This window comes from Drosophila takahashii, chromosome X (assembly GCF_030179915.1).
Source record: "Drosophila takahashii strain IR98-3 E-12201 chromosome X, DtakHiC1v2, whole genome shotgun sequence".
NCBI classification, from domain to species: domain Eukaryota; kingdom Metazoa; phylum Arthropoda; class Insecta; order Diptera; family Drosophilidae; genus Drosophila; species Drosophila takahashii.
Window position 1 is genome coordinate 10,431,093 of NC_091683.1, and position 18,276 is coordinate 10,449,368.

The window sequence follows — 18,276 nt, forward strand, 5'->3', positions numbered from 1 at the left end:
TTGTGCTCCGCGGTTGCAGCCGGAATTTCTGGGACTCCACTTGGAAAATGTTAGTTTCACGAGCACTCCAACCGAATTAAGTTGATCCTTACATGAAGGCATAGTCAACGTGAGGTTATAAAAAAGGTTAAGAAGAGGAAGAGCTGCATTTATTTAAGATACCTTAAATTTAATTTTACATTCCATCATGATTTGTTGCGAAAAGAATATGAATTTTTTCTTATTGTCTTCTTGCTGTAACTTGGCCAAAAATGGTCCTACACCAAAAATGCGTACTGTTTTGAACAGATAACAAAATAATAAATAAATCCATAATACTTTCCGTGTGATTTTGGAAAAATAAAATTTTCGCCAATTTTTCAATTTTTTTTAAGGGGGTACATCATGATTTTTTGCGAAAAATAGTCAAAAAATAAAATGTCCAGGTTTAAATGCCAATCGATTGGAAATTAAATAACGAGTTCAGAAAGGTATGACAATCCATATTTGGACTAATACTTCCATTGTTATGGTCAAAAAACTAAATATTTTTTAGTACAAATCTGGGTTTTTGGTAAAAATTTGAATTTTAAATTTAAATTATATATAGAATATATTTTATTCCCAGACTCGTTGAAACAAATCCAAAACTCAATTATATTGCCAGCTTCCCTTGGAATTCATTGCTTCTTTCATCTGATTTAGCAATTCCACTGGTATTTTCCTTTAAATCGTTATCAGTCGGCTTATAATTGATTATAGCCTTTGTTTATTTATGCCCAATGGTTTTAAGATGAAAACCAGAAGAGTTTAGTTAATGGTAGGTTTGCTAATTACCTGAAACCCTATATGCATAGCTATTCGGATTGCAACTCGGGATGCTTGCAGGTGCGGCATTCAAATACTCGTAGATATCGTATTGCCGTTGGAATTCATCTATGCCCATGTCTTGGCACTTAACCTTCGAACTGGTTGCAATCGCAGGACTTCAGGCCAGACATGCATATGCATGCACGAGCATGCATACACATGTGCATACCTTTTCTGTCCGTCCACCTGCCACTTGGGCTCAACTCCATTTCCGGACAACTGGCAACTGGTCTGGGGCAAGTTCAATGTGGCAGCAGCATTTCCGGCTTCGGGTTGCAGCAGCATGCAGCTGCACTTTTGTCATTGCATTTTCCAGGATGTGTTTTCCCTTCGACTTTCCCCTTTTGAATTTTCCTCGAAATTACTGCATGCAATTACACTTTCTGTTTATTTGCGGCTTCATCTTGAAGCGAACATTTCTCGCATTTTCCCGGGAAGGGAATGGAAGGGAAGGGCGAAGTGGGTGGGAAAATATGGGCTAAAACGAGCTGGGGAGTCGCAAAAGGCGTTTTGCTAACCGCGAATACATTTTAATTAGCAGCTAAAATATTCAAACTGAAAATTGCCCTTTGCCTGGAGGGCAACAAAGCGCCCAGAAACTCCCCGTCTGCCACCCCCTCCAAACAGCCGAAAACAACCCAAGCCACCCAACCACCCAACCCCATTCACCTGTGCCTGTGTTTGTTTTTGTGTGAGCACCCAGCCCCAAAAAGTTTGCCAGCCTCAGCAGCAACAGCTTCCATGCACAAAGAAAAAATAGGGGTATTCAATTAAATAATATTAAATACAAAAAAAAAACTGAATATTTTATGAAGAATATTTCGTTAGTAAGTTGTATAAATTAAAGAACCTTAGTTAGAAAGTTCTTAAATAAATATATAATATAAAAAGAAAATAGTTGGGCTTTTAAATAATATGAAATATAAATTAAATTTAAATTATTTAAAATATACAAATTGTTGTTTATTTAAATACCTTTCTTCCAGTGCATCCCCTTAAAAATGGCTATGAATTTTACAGTTTAGAGAGAGAGATGGAGAGAGGGGCTTTTGGGTAACTTCTCTCTAAATACTTCTGAAAATATGTCAGCAAAAGTTGGAGGGACAAAACAGAAAGTTTATATATATAAGTATATTCACTCGTGCATATATACGTAATAATAATTATCATAAACATAATTTTTAAAGACTGTCTGCAGTTTAAAGTTTTTTTTTCCTTGTTGAGCCCATGGAAATGAATTTTGTGAGTCGTTGACTGTGGCTCCTCATGAATTTTAATTCGAAAATCTTCACATTGCGCAAAACTTTTGGACCTTTAAAGGCGAAAAAAGGAAAAATGCTGAAAAGGAGATCAAAGAAATTGCGTTAGGAATTCAGGAATTCCAATGGCATAATTGCGGTGAAGTGGGCGGTGAAGTCTGTCAGTGTCAAAAATGCTAATTAATTTTATCTGCTGTGCAATGAATAAGTGACAACAATTACGTGTTGCCCCATCCCACCGCCAATAAAAAAAACCGCACACATTCGTGTACGAAAATGATATGGCAACAATGTCAGCGGCAATCGACATTGAGCCCATAAAATATGATTAATTATACAGATGTAAGCAAAGAGCACATATAAATGACGGGAAAATGGGCATTATATTTAATTTACACACTTATCTGATGTGGGTTAACATGTCTTGGAAATTAAAAATAATATTATGAAACAGCTTAAGCATGTTTTGTACTGATGAAATAATACATAAATGCTGTAAAAATACGTATACGTAATTAGCTCAGTTTACCTAAAATATCACGTATACGCACTGTTTTTAATTTATTGTGTGAATACCTAATATTTGAATGGAATCAAATGATTAAATATTTAAAGAAAGTATGCTCTTCTTTTTGTCATCCCTAAAACAGGAAATGCATTGGCGAAATGCTGTTATGCTCAGTTTACCTAAAATATCACGTATACGCACTGTTTTAAATTTATTAAATGGAATCAAATGATTAAAAATTTTAAAAATATTTCAAGAATGTATGCTCTTCTTTTTTTGTCATCGCTAAAACAGCAAATGCAATGGCTAAATGAAAATTTCAAAATTCTGCTGTTCAACTTTGGGACCAGCAAAAAAACGGATTGCTCTTCCTCGACAAAAATTCGAAGCCTTGGTCAAAAAACTCACAAACATACAGAGACATTAGCGCTGGTTAAAATTGCCAAAAACCAAAAAAATAAAAGTAAGGAAAGCAAAAAAGTTTGCAACGGAACAGGAATTTTTGGGGAAGGATGGAAAGCAAAAGTTCCGACAACAAATAACCACAAGTGGATGCCACAGCTGGCCTGCCGTTACTTCTTTCAGTTTTTTTTGTTTTTTCTTTTTTTTACCCCCTTTGATGCCCCTTTACTCGCCACGTTTTCGTTTTTTTTGTGGAGCTTTTCTGTTGGTTTTCTGTTTTTGCGGTAACAGTTGTCAAAATATGGTTAGGACATGAAGTGAATTGAATGCGAGCATATTTCATTCCCCTGGAATCCGGGGGAAAAGTGTGCAAAAAAAAATGAAAATGTGCGGTGGACAAACGGGCGAAAAGGACCGGAGTTTTGCCTCACGAGGTTTTCGGCTCTTGCCTTATTGAATCAAACTTTTACTTGGCCGGATTTATCAGTGTTTGCCATTTGGGAAGCTATTAAAGTGAAATTTTGTTTGGATTTGGATTCAATAAAGGGTTCTTATCCAGTACAAAATGAATGGAGAAATCCCTTGAAAAGACAAGCTAATCAGCTTGACGCATGGTCACACATGCTTACTGTAATAGTTGCATGGTAACACTGCTCATTTTGTGCGAAACAGCTGATGATCAGCTGATCCACTAGACCAAAACAAATTTAAATCCTTGCACGAACTACTTTCATTGATTGGTATTGATGGTTGGGCAGCACGACGAGTTCTAGGATAGTTAAGGCGTATCCAAGGAAAATGTGCGACACCCACTCAATCAGAAACACCCATCAACACACACACCCCCCACACACACACATTGGCAAGCAGTGCGATTCAATTTCCGCTGTCAGTTGCTGTCTTCATTTTGGCATTCGGTTTTGTTTTGACTGTGAAATCTTTTGTGGGCCAACTGTTGCCATGTGGAAGGATTCCCACACCAGGCACTGAGAAAAACTATGATTTTTCTTTTAAATGAAAAAGGGAAAATAATATTAAATAAAAAGTATAGGAATATTTCCTTAATATTATTTGTTCGCCTATGAAAACCCAAATTAAATATTTAATTTATATGAATTAAAGCTTATATATATATTTTCTTTCTCTGCATCCTTTATGCATGTGGTCCTTGGGCCACTTCGCAGCACCTCATCTTCCCTCCAACCTTCCCAATCACTTGCCATTTTCTTCAATGACGAACAATTCAATTTGCCGCCGAAGTCCTTTCGATAGTCCTTTCCCCGCTCCCCGCAATTTCCCCTTTGTGGCACTTGGCCGAGGTGTCCTTTTTGGGTCCAAGTGCAGTTTTCCAATTCTGTTTAAACCCTTCGAATCTCTGGGCTTTGAATTTCCCCCGCTTGCCAGAGAGAACTATATTTCTGTTGTTCTTTGTCTGGCACATAGTTTTATTTTTTGCTCCTTCTCTTTCCCTCTCGTTGCATTAGTTGTTGTTGTTTATTACCTGTGCATTTCCAAGTGTTTTGTTTATAGAGATTTCCTTTTTCCTGAGTGGGCTTCGTTCTTATGATGCTGTAAATTATTCGATGCCTGTCGATGGGCAAACTCATAAATAACAAATTTTGAGGCATGCGAGGCAAGTGCGGAATTGAAAGATGGAAAATATGGCAGAGATTGGCAAAAAATGGCAAAATGTCAAATGGAATTTTCCACTTAAATGTTTGGTTCTAGCATTTTCACTTATTGTTGTCCTTTTGATTTAGCAACAATTTTGGGTGAAAATAAAGTGACTTAAGCTGTAAATTATAGTTATATATATGGGGAAATACCAACAAAAATATTTAAAATAAAATAAACATGTTTTAATAACTTTAATTGGTTCTTAGGAATATTTTCCCAATAATATTCAGCATATTTTCGAAATTAAATTTTCCCCTTACCATAACAATTGCCAGCTTTACCCACTTAGTTGGCAATTTATTGGCCAAAATAAAATGTTCGCAAATGCCATCAACATGATTTTAACTTGCTTCCTCCCAATTGTTGCTTTTCCGAACGTATTAACGTAGATTTTATTATATTTATTCTTTTCATCTTTTCCGTGACCTCCTTTCACCATCCATTCCACCCATTCTACACAGCCTTATAAATTTCCCCATGAAATTTCGCCCTAAATGTTTGTCTCGCTTTCAGCAATATTTACCCATCCCGTTCCCATTTCTCCTATTACCCGGGAGAATACAATTTCCAACGCAAACAGCAAATGCGAACAACAATTGTAATTGGGCATTAACATAAGCAGGCACCCGCAGAATGAAAACACCCACAGCCACCCAACAATTCCCAATGTTAAACATCAGCGATGAATCCTCCAGTGAAACGTGAGCTTGTATTGGGGAACAACCCAGCCCAACCCATCCAAACCCATCCAAACCCAACCCAAACCATCCAAGGATCCGTATCACAGCTCCCTCAGCTCCCATTTGAATGTTTCCATTTCGGGGCGTCAATTTATTGAATTTTAATTAATTTTATTGCCCGGCATTGTCGTAAAGCCCTTAATGATAGCATCGCTTGCCACCTCGCTACAGTGGAGCCAGCGAAGTGGGGATTTTATTTTATTACGCAGGCATAAGCCCAGCAATATACTCAAGGTTTACTGTCTCAAGTTGTTATTAAAATCCAGTAGATTGACACTCAATTTAAGCGTTTCTACGACACGTTCTCGTTTTATGTTATCACATTTTTAAAGAAATAATAGCATAGTATTTAAAAAATGGTCATCCTATGAATTTTCTTCTGCAAGCAGGGTCACACTAATACTCTGATTTGAAATCCAAATGCAACTCTGAATCAGTTAGTAGACTTTTTTCTAGATATCCATTTAATCTTTCCAAATATCGAAGCTTTACTGTGTTTTTTGGCGAGTTTTATACAAATGCAGAAATTATGGAAACTGCGTTGACGCTCTAACATAAAAACAAATGTGCCAGGTGGACCAGTGGGCTGCTTGTGGGTGGTGTTATGGTGCTACAGTGCCACAGTGCCCACCCTTTTAGGCAGATGTCAAGGCCGGAGCAATTGTAGACGCAGCTCATTATGCCAAGCGGATGCCACTTGGCATACATTTGGCATGGAGATGAATCTCCTCCACTCTTGCCCCAAAAACACTCGGGGTCAGGTGCAAGGTCCCTCGCAAAAAGGGTAAGCAGTGGGTAAACAGCTTGGTAAGTGCTTCAGTGGGTGGTGAACTCAATTTGTCACCATTGCGTGGCCAATTAACACGCAGCAATCGGCAAACAAACGGCGAAAGCTAATCCAAAAACAAAAAAAGGTAAATAAAATGTCGGCCCGTTATGAAAAAGGGCAGTTAAACCCGAAAATCGGCAGAGTGGGGGTAAGGCTATAACCTAGCATAAATAGCAACACGTTCCCCGTTTTGCATGTCTAATGGTCATTCCAGCGAGTCGCCGGCACTTCAATCACTTCATCATATTATCGCATCCAAGGGCCCCAAGAAAATAGAATCCCAAAATGGAGAAGGGAGGAAAAGGGAAAAAGAATACGCAAAATGGCAACGAGAATGGCGTTGCCTCTAGGCATCCTAACGGCCAAGAAAGGAGGCCCCCATGAATGGGCCCCTTTTATTGCATTGCCAACATGAAAATAACGAATAAAAATTGAGTGGATTGCCCCCGGACTTGAGGAGGAGGCAGAAAAAAACTTCGGGCAGTGGGGGGCTAACGAGGTGAGGCAGTTGAAAGCGGGTTAAGGGACAAGGACCTGGGATAACCGGGATGGTTGGGCCACGGCCACCGCAAATCCTCCTCCATAAGTCCAGTAATTGAGGAGCCGAGCCTACCGGGATGTTGGATTAGAACGGCTCTTCAATCCCCCGGATCTTTTGGGATGAGATGCAAACAGTTTGATTTAGGGATAGATGAGAAGGATCCCGGGATTCCCGGGGAGGGGATATATAAGTACTAACCAAGGGCGAAGCAATAGGCTGGATAAGGCGGCTTACACGGAAGGAGATCCGAAACAAAGAAGGAAAAGGCTATTAAATAAAAGGGAATGGGACATAAACCTTTAAATTATACCCTTTTTAGGGTGGTTAGTTTTATTTACTTAAAAGGTTTTTGTATGTATTTATTTTAATTTTTAAATATATTTTTAACGTATTTTCTCCTGGTCCCTAAACTTTTCTTTAAGTTAAAGTTTCTAGAACTCACTTAAAATTAATGGTCACACATGCTTCCTCTAATAGATGCATGGTCACACTGTTTAGCTTGTGTGTAACAGTTGATGATCAGCTCAACCACTAGACCAAAGCACTTACTTATTTATTTTTCTATTTCTGTATTTTAATTTATAAAATAAAATTAACGTTTGTGCCATCAATCAATTTGTTGGTCCCAAGGAATCAATCAGTTTGTTTTGCCACAAATTATACTCAGTTCATTGCTCCATTTTCGTCCTTTTGGAATCGAATCCCCATTTTCATTTGTATTTTGTTCGTTGTAGTGCCAAGTCCCTGGGAAAATTGCATTTGTCGTCGGCCATTGCAAACAGTTTCATTGCGCCTTTCATTTCGGCTCCCTGTCTCCGTGTCCCGTGTCCTGTGTGTCCTGCGTCCTGCGTCCAAGTATGCCATGGGCTTCCGGCATTTGGCACTCGTTTCTAGACTTGCATCAACTTCCGTTCCGTTTCGGAACCGCCCACTTTTCCACCCACTTTCCCACCATCCACCGCCCCACTTTTGCACAGTGGACATGCCGGCAATTTACGCGAATTTCCGCTTGACGGAAATGCACAAAGTGAAAGCAGCCAAGGCAAACGAAAGCCAAGAGGAAAAAGCAAAACAACGACAACTTGAGCCTGTCATCACATGGGCAACAGTTTTTCCGGGGGACTCCCCCCCCCTTTGCCACCCGTCGACCTTTCACCTTTCTCCTGGCCATTTCTCCTCCACCGTTGTTTGCAATTGGTTTATTCTATTAGATTCACCCGGGGAATGGGAAATGGGGACTGGGAATGGAATCGGGGCCATATCGATAAGGTAAATTGAGTCAGTCGCTGCACTCTCTCAATGGGAATGGCTGAACAGTCGTGATGGAGTGGAAATCCTTGAGGGATTGCAGCCAAAAATAGAATGGAAATGGTTCAATTTGCTGCAAATCGGAGAATATTCGTATCTATATTCGTATGTGTGATGGAATTTTCGTTGGGTTTGGTGTTGATTAATTTATGGCTAAATCCAGAGGCTTTTTGTTTACAAATTGAAGTGATTTCTTCTAAATATCTTATGTTATTATTATATCCGTAACTCGAGGTATGACATTCCATATTTGGACCGTTATTTCTATTTTAACGACCATAAAACTGATATTTTAGGGTGGAAAATATGGAATCGAATTTTCGACGAAAATAGTCATTTTTTATGGTTTTTTAGTCGTTGCTTGGACAATTCAAGGCCTACAGCTAAAAGACCGACTGTTTTGAACAGCTAACGACCTATGCTAACGAATCCCATCACTTTCTGGAAAAAATTTTTTTCGAACAATTTTCGCATTTTTGATAAGGGGTGCCATCGCAATTTTTTGCAAGAAATGACAAAATTTAAAAATTTCTAGGTTTGGATACCAATCGAGTGGGAATTTAATTACGAGCTCATCGAGGTATGACATTCCATATTTGGACCATTATTTCCATTGTAACGACCATAAAACCGATATTTAGGATGAAAAATATGAATTTTTTTGATTAATTCTCGCTTTTTTGATAATAATTCAAAATGGGTATTTGATAGTCGGGGCACTGAAATGTAGACTTAACACCATTTAGGTTAAAGTCAGATCCTCCTATTAAAATTCCTTTCAATGACTTGGCCAACTGATGGACTTATCGCCAACTAATTGAGGCTAAGGAGTGAGAGAGGAAAAATCACGCATAACAGGCAATCAATTATTTGCACATTATGCTACAAGTACATATATGTATGTCCATACTCTTGCCGTTGGTAAACGCCTTTTGTGTGTCGAGTTGACCGCTTATTAGCGTTTAGCTGGTAAGTATGCTACGCAAATTGGCCAAGTGGCGCCGCACGTGAGGTCAAAAGGTCCACCAGGTGGATGGTCAAAATATCCTGGGAGTCGTCTACCTAAAACAAAAAACAGAGGGTTGCTCAAATTATTCGCGGCTAATGAGAGTGTTGCAGAGCACCGCATTCCCCATGCCAAAAAGACCCCCATAAAAATAAACCAGTAGGGTGGGGAAACAAAACTATCCGAAAGTAATCCGCTGAAGTAGTTCCTTACCTCACCCCCCACATATACACCCCAAAAAAGAAAGTGGGTTTAAAAAAGGGAAAGAACTGCCAAGATTAGTTTCACAGCTTACAGCAATTTGTTGTGACTACAGCAGCAGCAACAAAAAGTTGCTCATATTGCGCTGAGAGGGGTGCACTGAAAGAAATTGTATTAACAATAAAGAAGCTTTGATTTCCATCATAAGGCAAATTTATCCACCTTTATATAGTATTAAATATTTTATTTTTTCTCTTTACTCAGGGGTAATTCTAAACTAATTTAAAAATACTATATTTCCAACTTTTAAAACACGAAATATATTTATTAAATAATATTTAACTGGTGCTAATATTTTAATTAATAACCATTTAAAAGTTCGATTGCAATTTAATCTTTTCTAACCTAATTTTCAATACAATTCTTGATTTTCTGTTCTAATAACCTTTTTTTCCTTGTGTAAAAAGCGGAAAAGTAGAAACGAAGCCAAAGCCGAAAGCCAAAAGCAGCAAACGTCGTCGTCAACATTTGGCTTAGCTGAGTTTCTGTCGCAGCGGGTGGGCGGAGGCGAGGGGGCGTGGCTGGGGGGCTGTGGGGCTGGCAACTACTGTAACTGTAATACTTTAAGCCTTTACGCAGACGACAACCAGCAGGAGAGTTCTGTTCTGGGTAACGCGACCACAGTGGCAACCGCAAAATGCAATGATCCCCGCGCACAGTGGTTCAGAGTTCATTGTTTTGGGGGGAGTGCACTAAACCAAACCGTGCAATTTACTAACAGTGGATTTTTAGGGGGGATCAAAAACCACACTTTTGGGTATTTTACTGGTTTATTAAATACAAAAGTTCAGTTATTATAATCCTAACACAAGGATTGCATTCCTACGAAAGCCCAGACTTATTTACATACAGTTTCGAATGTTTTGACGTAGGTTATAGATTGGAAAATATTTATTTTTAAATAGTTTCCGTTTTTCTTAGAATTTTGCCTCTTCCACCCACTGTGCCATATGGACTAGTGCTGTTTTTCAGTTGCTGCTGTTCTATTTTTATGCGACGTTGGCTAAACACTAAAAGTAGGCAAACAAACAGTGAGCCAGGGGCGGTCGGCAAGGGGGGTTTTTTAAGGGGGGAAGGGGATGGGGGTTAGAAGGCGAGGGAGCAACCACAACAAAAACAAAAGCAGAGGCAGAAGCAACAAGGACATGGCATAAAAAGGATTTACCAAACTGAAACTGAAACTGAACCGTGCGGCGTCTTAGCAACTTTGTTGGGCGAGCGAAAGGGATAAAATTCAGGCGTACATCTGTTCGGATATGCTGCTACATGTGTTTGCCTCAAAAAGGTTGGTCAAGGGGTAAATGGGAAGGGGGAGGGGAATGGAATGGAATGGAGAGAGGGGGTAGAGGTAGAGAGCACCTGCTGCCCGGGAACTTTCCCCAGTTTCGCCGTTTCGGCCACTTGCCATGTGCACTAATCACATTTGGGGGCCATTCGCGCTATTCCGACTTCGGATTCGGTCTCGCTGTCTGCCTCTTGTTTTTCCACTCCACAGTCCGTTCTTTTCTTGTTTCACTACACTTGGGGAAATACCACATGAAATCACAGAATTTGTCTTGATTTTATAAGTCAACTATGAGGGGGTATTTTCATTCGGAATGAAATCGTAGGTAGTTATTCCTTTGCTTAAATGGCAAATACCTTAAAGGTAGGCTTACATAATTGAAACATCATTCATTGGTTCCCTACTTGATTTTCTCAAGGGACTTGAGACCCTTACACTAAGCGTTCTAGTCCCTTAACAAAAGCCCCACGTTGGGCGCCATAAACTTAAATCTCATGTGGTTGAAGCTTCGTAGCTAACCATTTATTTGTTTAATAAATGTAGGTTTAGGCTAGTTTTTCGCTCAGTGCTGGTCGACCCGCATAGTTTCAGCAACTTGTTAGACATGCGCTTCCGCTTACGTTGTTTCCGCTTCCGTTTCCCGCTGCCTGCCGCAGTTGCCACTTCATTTTTTTCCTGCCCAGTCCTTGTTGCTTCTCCGGCACATCCTCCTCCTCCTCCTTCTCCTCGGTTCTTTTCTGGCCAGGATTTATGCGTGTCAGATTTTCATGGACACGCTGGCTGGAGGGGTGGATGTGTAGGGGAATCGGAGGATAAGGGGCATCCCGGCAGCCACATGTGCGCCATAATTCAAACTTAACGGTGCTGCCAGAGACGAGTGACTTGCAGCACCTGTGCTCGCAGATCGGGTGGGATTAGCCCCGGGCAGAAGATGATTCCGGGCCAAATATGTTGTTGCCACGATTTATTCTTTTATTCCCCTCCCTTGGCCAGCGGTGCGGCAATGGGCATAATTTGCTTAAATATTCATCTCATGGGGGGCCTTCCACGGCGCATGGAGATTCAATTTACTTAGGCTAATCATAATGCACTGCTTGCAAATGGGGAGCAAGCAGGTTTTTGTTATTTGCAGAAATTTTTATTAATATGTTTAGAGTGAATTTAAAATATAAATCAGGTAGTGTTTCAATTTATTTATTTATTCTTTCTGCGAAATCTTGAATTTTATCTAGTCACGACATAAATCTCATGTGGATTTATTTAATTTTTTATTTTTTATTTAAGCTAATTAGTGGATATGGTTTGATTTTCCACATTCTTTTGTGCGCCACTTGAAAGGGGATTTTGTTGGAATTTTTCAGAGTTTGCATACCTAAAATTCTTTGGGATGCGAGACAAAATTGTACAAAAAATCCATTTCGAATTCCACTTGGTTAAGTCCGGGTTACCGCATAAGTCCCGGCCATAAAAAAATTAAATAGCTAAGAAAAACAAATGCAAAGCGACTTACGTCGACAATTAAAATCAAAAAAAGGGAAAAGGGTGGGGAAAAAAGCAAAAGAATCTTTTGATTAAGTGCTGTTGTCTGTCGCCGGCAGAGGGCGCTGCAATGGGCGGTGGGGGCGGTTCAACGCCGTCTGTGGGCGTGGCCAGACAAAGGGCGTCGGCAATTAATTTATGAGGCCCACTCAACGCACACAAACACCCAGGCATATTAATTAATTACTGTGATTTCTTTTAGCGCGTTTTCTTTTTTTTCACTCTCGCCTTCATTCTTTTTTTTACGCCCTTCCCCCCTCCTACTACGCCTCCCGATCCGCCACGCCCCCTTTCCTTCATCCGTTGATTTATGGCCGTCGACTGCGCTGCTCTCAGCGTATTTACTGCTTATTACAGCACGGCAGCAATAACAACAAAGTGAAAATAAGAGGGGGTGGTAAAGGGGGCGGGAACGGGAGCAAGTGGGCGGAAATTGTGGGTCAGCTGGCTGCGAATTTTTCCCGCGGAGGTCGCGGCTACAATTTCTTCCCCCCGTTGTCATTGCCGTTTTGTTGGCTCCACTTTGTTTTGCTTTTTAGTACCCGATAATCGTTGGGATCGGCGGGGTATATCCATTAGCCTTTAAAACAAATAAATTATAAATTAAATTCCTCAATTATTTTAGTCTTGATATTTAATATGAAATTATTTTAATATTTAATTTAGATAATCTTATCTTACAGTTAAAACAGATGAATTTAGAGTACTACATTTAGTTTAGTATTTAGTACAAAATTTAATTTAGTGCTTTAGAATTATTTAGAAAGAAGATCATTTTCTGGGTATGCATTTTTGTAGGATTTTATATAAACTATATAAAAAAAATTAAAATTTAGTGTAATTTAATTCAGAATGCACGGAAATAAATTAATAAATAAATATATTTAAATGTCTAAATATCAAGGGATTTGTTTTTGAATTTTTAAAACCTAGAAAACACATTCCTAAATTTAAGGGAGATTCTCAGCTAAGGCCATAGAACTTTATAACAATTCTTCGGCATTGGAAATTTGAGAACAATGGCTTTTGGTTGGTTTTTCCTTTTGCTTGCATTTCCATTAAATACCAGGTATCTTCTAGTCTCGAAACTTGCTCAAAATGTAGCAGCTAGCAACTTGTTTCCTTTTGTTTGCTCTGTTGCTCTGCCTTGTTGTTTTTCCCACAATGCGCTTTGTGTGCACGTGGCGCGCCTTCGAGTGTCCATTGTCCTGCCAGCCAGCCAGCTAACCCACCCACTTTCGCCCACTTTCGCCCACTTTCTGCCCTCCCTCATTGCTTTTCTCTGGGGCCAATTGTCAACTGGCCAAGAACAACAGCATGGGTACGAGAGCAGGAACAACAATCAGTTAAGTTATCCTAAATAAACACATTTTCCGAGCACGCAGCGCCAGCATTTTCCACTCCATCCCCATTTCCCCATTCCCTTTTTCCCCTCTTGGAAAAGTGAAGGGAAAATTTGCTTTTGGTCTTTGCACTAAGCAAACTGTTGCGCTGGCCAAGACCGAAAAACCAGGGCTAAGACGCTGTTGTCCAGGTTTCAAATTAAACTCGAAAGAAAAACAAATTAGGCAAACGCCGGACACAAAGCATTCGTCTGATGTGTTTACCCAGTGGGAAAAATAAGTGAGGGGGGGTTTTCCTTCTTTTTTTCTTTTCAAATTAAAAGATGTCCCCGAGAATGGTAATTTCCAGAGGACTTGGCCCTTGACTTATGACCCGGCATTAACATGGATTCCCAGACAAATTCCCACTCATTTTCCGCCACTTAAAGGGGTTTCCATTTCTATTGGCCGCCATCAATCATGGCCAGGGTTTTAGCCTTGCACTTGGGACTTGGACTCCGACTGGGACTTCACTTGAGCCCTTATAATCAGACATACAAAATCAATCGATCCATCGATCGATGGGTGCAATCAGAGGTCTTTAAAGGGGCCCAAAGTGGAGAAGTGTAATGTGGCAGGTGGCTTAATGCCTCAAAGTGCCAGCGATTTTGTGTCATTTGCATATTTCATAAACACACTGGCTCATTGCGCTCTTTTAGCCAAGTTATTGCAGTTATTGCAGTGCAGTGCGTCGAGTGCAGTTATCTGTTGCATATATTATATGCGGCTGGAGTACAGTGCGTGACATAAAGGGCGCTGAAAATAAGTATAGAAACAGCTGGCTTTTATGCAGTAAATGTATGAATTGGATTTTGAAAATTATCGATATTATCGATTTGATTCGAAAATATCGATATTTTGAAGGGAAAACGCGAGAAATAGCTAACTGTCGATATTTTTTCAAACTCTAAGATGAATTTACGTCCCTTTTGGATTAACAATATATTGTTGCATTCTTTTAGACACCTATTTTGACATTTTGAAAGTGATTTCCATCGATGGCTTTAAACGATCCGCTTTATTGTTTCGATACGCACTAGTCCATTTTATTTCATACTGGCGTCCATATATATTCAGCTGTATATAGGTCATCATAATGCTTCAAGTTTGGTTGAAACGCTTGGAAAAACCTGGCAATGTGCAAAGCGTATGCAAATGAACATATCTGTGGGGAGATATGAACGTATGAAACTCATATATAAAGCACACTGAGCTAAATAATACAAATAAACAAAAAAAACAACAACAACCTACACTTGAAACAAAACTTTTGTTGTGGATGTGACCACTTTAAAGAGTGTGGAAAAACTTTCACAGGAGGATAAAGGTTTTAGTGGTGAAAGTGAAAACTTCAAGAGTTTTGGCTTTGTCTAACTTTCTGAAAAGTTGGCGGCGTTATGGGAATTGCATAGATTTTTCTTTATAATTGTCAAGTTTAAAATGTGCATAGTTTTTGATTGTGGAACCAATTTAGATGAGGGCATACAAATTATTGTTGCATACTTTCGGGCACCCTGAAAAGTGATTTCAAACCTGGACAAGCTGGACATTTTTCTTTACAGCGTGTATGCGTATGTGCTTTGCTGTACATATATGCAGGCATATGTGTAAATACCCCTCCTCCAACCACACCCATGTCCCTGGCCCCCCTTCTGCGTGCTCATATGCATTATAGATTCAAAAGCCCGACGGCGGCATCGTCTATCGTCTGTGAGGCCCACTGTCCCGTTGCCCACTGTCCAGGGATAAGGGTGAAGGGGGAGGGGCTTCAGGGGCGGCGAAAGGGGGTGCTCTCCGCACAGCCCATTTCATTTTTAATAGTTTCAGTCGTCGGCGGCGGCATTTCATTTGCCGTTTGTTTACTTTGCAAACTGGGTCTCGTCTCGCCTGCGCTCTCCTCTCCTCCCCCTTTCTTGATCCCCTCCGCCGCCCCTGTCTTACGTTTTCCGCAAATCAAACAGAAAACGCAGACAAAAAAGCACAAAAAAAAATGTATGAAATTTGCTTTTCTGTTTTGGTTTTTTCCCACACTTTTTGTTTTGCTCTTCAACATTCATTGTTGATTTATGCGCCGCAGCGTTCACTTTAAACCAGTCACGTTTTTGATGAACTTTACCTTTTGGGAAACCATTTTCGCTGCCCTCTAATAGGGCAGACCAATTAGTTTGCACATGGAAGTCTGCAGCTCGGACAAAAATTTTCATTTAAATATAAGAGAGCGGGCGGAAAAGATGAGGGAAACAGGTGAATACACAGAGTGCAAGTACAGTGGAGCTCCAATAAGTGGAGGTCTTCTTAAGAAATTTTTTTAGAAGCAAAACAGAAATACTCTAGTTCCCGAAATTCCCTTTAATATTAATTTTACGAAAACTTTTTAGAACAATATTATTCGTTTTAGAAGCTCTACTGTATGTACATTTGGGAAACTCACTGCGTTTTTGTTTACAGCTCGCTCAAGGCGTTAACCCAAAAATAAAAGAAAAACCTTAAAAGAAACAGTGCTGAAAAAAAATAAAAAAATATATATATAAATTGCGACGTCTGTCCGTAAACAAACCGTGGCTGCAAAGGTGACAAGTGGGGGAAAATGGTGAAAATGAAAAGGAGGAAAATTTCTAGAAAAGCATCAGGCATCGCTTCACCTTTAAAGCGAGTTGATAAGTTCGCGCCGTCATCGTTATGTCAATTGAATGATGTCACACGAGGCGATGTGGCATAAAATAAACAAATGACAAGCGCCACACACAGATACACACACACACAGCGATCACAACTAAAGAAAAAGAGAGAGGGAGAGGAACTAAGACTTTAACACACTGTCTCAGGAATAAAAGCGTATGGAAAATCCTGACGCACCCTTCTCCGCGCTTCTCATTCCTCACGGCTAAGCTAAGCATTGTTGCAATTCAACTTTTTCAAAGGAAAATCCAAGTCAGATGGTCTTAGAATTTTATTGTATTTTCTAATTTATTTTTCATTTGTAAGAAAAGAAAAAAATCACAACAAAAAGCGATAACAGTAAATTCAACATACTCCAAGGCAAATATTAAACTTAAAGCTTGTACAAAGTATCTGAAAGGACGTCGAAGGATTAAATAGTGACACATTTGTCGCCTCCTGCTGCATTGTGCATATCTGCGTGCGAGTGAGTGCGTTAATCCATTCATATTTTATGTCCGTCGTATGCCATAAAATCAAAATAAAAGCCGAGTCCCCTAGCCAAAACCAAAGGCAAAGCCAAAGCCAAAGATGGTGCCATATAGTCCCTATATAGCCGTATAGATATAGACCAGACCTCGGTCTTAAGCCCAGCATGCATATACAGCACATTTATATATAGTCATAGTCGTAGTCGTAGTCTCGTGGCTGTAAAACAGGATTTGCATAGCATCCCGGCCAGATTTGCATGCAGATGGCGATGGCGGCAGTAAGTTTGACATTGTTGCTCATTGCGACCAACGAGCTGCATCTAATGCAAATGCACAAATGCGATTTATGACAAGCGAGAGGCATCAGCTGGGATATATGGGTTTAGTAGGGGCTGGGTTCACTAGTAGTCACTACTCATATAGCGCCTTGTTTTTGCCCTCTCACACTCGAACACGCATAACTCGTATAGACCCCTCTACCTCCCCCTCGTGTCATGTCATCCATCATTCGGCCTGTCTGTCAGTTGGCCCATTAACGCCCCGGGGACGGGACCCAGAATAACCTGGGCCACGGTCATGTGATATGGCTTAGTTCAACATTTGTCCCCCGCCAGCTTGACTCTCGTGGAAATTCAATGAAAAAATATTTGATTAATTGTCCCGAAATGGGAAATGTTTACCTAGTTCTTGGTTTCGTTTACCAATGGCTTACGCACCAAAAGGACTGGATTAACACTTGATAAACATTAGGTCGAATCGAGGGTGGGGCAGGGGAAATACTGTGATTGGGGTTGTCATGATAGATAGAATACAACAACAGGGATTGTGGATACATTTTAATTGTTGTATATTTTACAAATTGTTTGCAATATATCTCAAATTACCTTTGACTAACTTCATTTGGCTTATCTTTGCAGGGTACATTTCTATTCTTGAGCTTGAAAAATGTAAGTAATTTGGATTATTAAAATAACTTTTATGATTTCAAATACTTGTAAGTAGGTTAAGCCTAGCTGTACTGAGTGAGAAGCGCGGAGAAGGGTGCTAATAAATAATACATTATCTAAATTGCTTCTGCTGACAGACTCTCGAGCAGAGCTTAGCTGTCAAGCATGAGAAGCGCGGAGAAGGGCGCAAATGAGACAACCTTAAGATAATAATCTCTGCGAGTAGCGCAGTGGACAGGCGATCATCGTCTGCAGTTTTAAAGCAGACTCCACGAAATGTTTCCTCCCCTATCTGGGCAAAGTATTCGATTTAAATATTTTATTGGGCGAAAGTTTGCCTCTCGCTCTCGCTTTATTTTTTGGGTTACCTGCTACAGAGCCCCCCCTCCAGAGAGAGAGAGAGAGAGAGACTGTTGCATTATTCATTAGGGTTGTTGGAGGAGAGCTGGGCGAAACAACATGGCCCTGGCCCGACTAACAACTTCCGGGTGGGGAAATCGGAATCGGGAATATAATGGAATTGGATGGGCATGGGCATGGGGATGGGGATGGTTGGGCAGCGGAAATTGCAAGCATGGCCAAATAATGACTCAC

General features: G+C 40.1%; 1 protein-coding gene across 1 annotated transcript in view; it reads left to right on the plus strand.

Annotated features, from left to right (window-relative positions):
- The window catches only part of Ca-alpha1T (Ca[2+]-channel protein alpha[[1]] subunit T), an 87,135-nt gene that overhangs the window by 4,955 nt on the left and 63,904 nt on the right, over positions 1 to 18,276 (plus strand). The window contains exon 3 of the mRNA XM_070219195.1: positions 17,653 to 17,682. The gene's annotated coding sequence lies outside the window, so the exon portion shown is untranslated. The remainder of the gene's footprint in view (positions 1 to 17,652; positions 17,683 to 18,276) is intronic.